This window comes from Magnolia sinica, chromosome 6 (assembly GCF_029962835.1).
Source record: "Magnolia sinica isolate HGM2019 chromosome 6, MsV1, whole genome shotgun sequence".
NCBI classification, from domain to species: Eukaryota; Viridiplantae; Streptophyta; class Magnoliopsida; order Magnoliales; family Magnoliaceae; genus Magnolia; species Magnolia sinica.
The window spans coordinates 22715061-22719111 of NC_080578.1; the positions used below are offsets into that span (position 1 = coordinate 22715061).

A 4051-nucleotide genomic window follows, 5' to 3' on the forward strand; every position below is an offset into this window, starting at 1 on the left:
AAAGGTGGTACTGTGAATGGCATGAAGCAATTCTATGTATATATCCTTCTAATTGCCATTGTTTATCATTGTTGTTGATCCTGAGTTGATTGAAGCTAATTCTGGCACATTAGTGAAGGATTTGAACCTCATAACTAGTACATATTCATCCTTCATTCATAAGTTTAAGTTCTTTCCAATCTTACCACATCAATTTCATTGGGACCAATGTTTGAAAATGCATTGTACAATAGGAAGAGGATTCAGAATTTTTGTACTGACAATCTCAGGGAGAACAAATGCTATTTTTGCACCAAGGTTGAGATTTTGATTGTGTTTGTTACATATTTGAGGAAAGGGTTTTGGCACAGAAAAGCCATATGCACTATAGCTAGGATATGGGTGAGGCTCCCTTAGCATACACACGGCCTGTAACTCAAGTCCGAACTATCCAAATGGTAAGGCCCACTGAATACTTGCACGTACGGGTTTAGTCTTTGGGAATTTATCCATTCCAATTTCTATTGTGGTTAAAAAGTTGTGTTGAATGCCTAACCTTTTTTTCCCCTCATTATTTCAGGCCCTCAATGCTACTAAACTCTGAGATGACTTTTCTGACTTATGTAACATATGCAGCTGATCAGATGGCTGGTCCAGCTGAAATTTGTTAAGCTTATTTAACTACAAATCCAAGTAAATGGATCTTTATGAATTGACCTTGGACAAGTAACACTAGTTGTAGCTGTGACTCCAGCTCAAACTACCACTGAGTAGTTACAATCTACGTTTTACTTAGGTTGTGTGTCATTGTAAATTTTCTTGGTAGATGAACGTATGAGGCCTACATTCTTACCCTCATAACATTATTTCACCATTCTATTAAAGACTTCGAGTAGCATTAGCCGTTTGCGATGCACTGTTGTTATTTATTTTTATTTTTTTTTGAATTCCTCGGTCTGCTGAAACTGGAATGGGGCCACCGGAATTTTGAAGATCAATGCGATGTTGTTTGGGCTTCTCTAAGCCAGAAAGCATGTACAGGCCAGCCCATGTACATGCAAACCCATGTGCTATGGGTACGTGCACGTGAACTGGTGCACATCTCTTTTTTTCCACTTGGTGTCACCATGGCAGAGCTTGGTTGTTTACTCTTTTCGCTTTCCTCAATATGATGAACCGGTGGTTTTAATTACATAGTGGAACTATAGGATCCTGCTCATTAGTAAACACATACTATGTGTTTGCTGACATATATGATTTCATGCATGTGGGTCCATGGTTCAGTTATCAGAACCATTGATATAATGGTCCTATTGTACATAGTGGATACTCTTGAAATCTCCCAGATTGAAATCCTAACCCTCTTCAATTTGTGCCCTTTGTCAATTAATCGTGGAAAGTTATATTGTTCTCTCAACCATTATTGTTGGCCATGATGGTTGAGATCAAGCAATCTGATTTGAAAGGGTCCTCTAGTTAGGTTCAGATTGGATAATGCCAGCCTGAGTTGAACAAACATTCATCACAATTTAATATGATGTTGCTAGCCCATCTCAAACCAGGGCCATTGACGTTCCAAGTTTTGTTTTGTTTTGTTTTGTTTGGTTTTTTTTTTCTTCTTTCACTGTATTTAGTTTCTTGATTTTGTGTGATATATGTTATGAGTTCTTGTTGTTCCATCCCTTTTCAAAAATTGTTTGTGTTGAATGATCCTAATCATCTGATTATCATTGACAAAAATGATAGTTCTATGATACTTCCTTCCAAAATTTCAGGACATGCATCATGTGCAGCTGTCAAGAATGCCTAAGCTTCATAATTCATTATGAAATAAAACCTGTTATAAAAGAATATTTAGTGTTAAGGAAATATTCTTCAAAGAGGCAAGAAGCATGTGCAAAGTAGTCCTCAAGGTAAAAGTTCAATAGCATTGTGTTCCTATCATTTTCCCATACATATGAATTTCAATAGTTCTTTGTTTCTCTCATTCTTTGAGTGTCAAAGGTACATTTTTACTTCTCCAAACAAATATTCAGTTGTTATTGGATGCAACAATCCACATTTGGCATACACCTGTGTGCCAATTTATGATTAGAGCAGCCTACTTATTTATTTTATTTTATTTAAGCAGTAGAACTTATTGTATGTGATCTTGAATACTAATTGATTTATTTTTGTTATTTTTTGTAGGTTGTAGACAGAAATGGATGATGACTAAATGGGAGGATTTTTTATTAAGTATTTGGAACTAAATGGTTTCAGACTTTTGAATTGAGTTAGACACATTTAAACGGTTTATTTTTATCCTAGTGTAATCATAGAGGGCACATCTAAACTCATTTAATCTCTTCTGTTTTATTTATGGTAGCTCTATTTACTGTAGTCTAGATATGATCATCGATCAGCCAGTTTTGACCATCAACCAATGTTTACTCACATTAAAGTTCACAATTATGAGAGGTGGGTCCACAGTTATAGAGACCCATTATTCTGTTTTGAAATTTGCGCAATACATTTGGGCTCATCCAATTGTAGGGCAGCACGTACCAGGAACCTTCAGGTTCTATTTATGAACACAGGATGCATTTTGAAAAGGACAAAGCATTAGCTCGACGATTCCAACCTGTGTTGATTGGTGAGTAAATTTGCATATAAGTCTTAGGCTCCATTTGGTCATCACATCAATCTTTATGAATATAATTTTTTCTCAAACCAAATGGAGCTTAAGCCATTTTTTAACTTCGCCAATGCAACTTCTTGCATTGCAGGTCCCAAGCCCGGGTAAGGGAGGAGGGAAAAGGGCGTTAAGGTGAGTTGTGTAATTATCTTCCATTTTATTTTACATACAACGTTAATACACACAAAATAATCCAAGAGCTAACTCTCTTTTGCATGTTGAGATCAATCCGAGGCCATGACAATGCCAAGAACAACCACCTAGTGACTTATCTAATGCTCAGTTCTGGTTTCTGGAGCGACTACTTGTTGTCCATGGGCACTAGTGCTATAAGAGGATTACCCAAATGGTAAGAACTACAAAATCCCTTCTTTCTCTTTCCTTTTCTTGAAAGAAAAAGTATTGTACAATGCTTCTAGAGCCTTACATATATTCCCTTCTTCCATTTTAAGGGCCTATTGTTACCACAATCCGAGCTTTGCTGACACCTCATCCAATGAAGGAACTTCAAGTAAAGGTGAGCAGTCCCACCTTTTTATTTTGTGATATATTCTATGGTCCATGTGACATTTCCCATCAACATTTATATGTTTTTATACTCCAACAATAAACTACATCGTTGAATTGGATATTATTGCTAAGGTGATGATGATGTTGAATTGGATATTATTGCTGATATGCAAATGCATACGCTGAACATGTGTTGTGTGCATTTTAAGAAGCCCAAATGCAGTAAATTTGGTACTGTATAATTGAACATGTGTTGTGTGCATTTTGAACTCATTTTAAACTTGTTGTGTGCATTTTGAACTAATTTTGAACTTGTTGTGTGCATTTTGAACTAATTTGGCACTTGTTTTTTTTATTTCTTTTAATATTGAATGAATTTTGTACTCTATATTTGAACGTATTTATAGTCTTAGGCTCCATTTGGTCATCACATTAGTATTTATAAAAACATTTTTGTTTGAAAACCAAATGGAGCCTAAGCTCTTTTTTAACTCCGCCAATGCAACTCCTGCATTGCCGGTCCCAAGCCCGGGTAAAGGAGGAGGGAGAAGGGCTTTAGAATGAATTGTCAACTACGGAGGAGATCTTGAAAATGCAGTGAGTATCTCTGGTTTTATAGTTTTACTTGTACATTCCTATATTGATTACTCAAGCATGACGGTTATGCGCATTCTTTTAGGTGGATGTTGCATGTGGGAGGGTTGGAGCTGCATATTTCAGATTCAAGCATCTGGTACGTCTCTTGTCAAGAATACACATGTGTAGTTCATTAAACAATACATTATGTGATATCATGTGCATGATATCTATGTTGTAATTTCCCTCATGTATTTTGCTTAAAATCCATGTTTATGCATGATTCTCATGCATTGACATGGATTTGAG

At 36.1% G+C, this 4051-nt stretch overlaps 1 long non-coding RNA gene across 1 annotated transcript; it reads left to right on the forward strand.

Moving 5' to 3' along the window:
- Positions 1–2524: 2524 nt before the first annotated feature.
- LOC131249916 (uncharacterized) lies at positions 2525–2925 on the forward strand. The gene is made up of 3 exons (XR_009172901.1): positions 2525–2614; positions 2748–2788; positions 2880–2925. It is a non-coding gene; the product is annotated as an uncharacterized LOC131249916 (long non-coding RNA).
- Positions 2926–4051: the final 1126 nt, after the last annotated feature.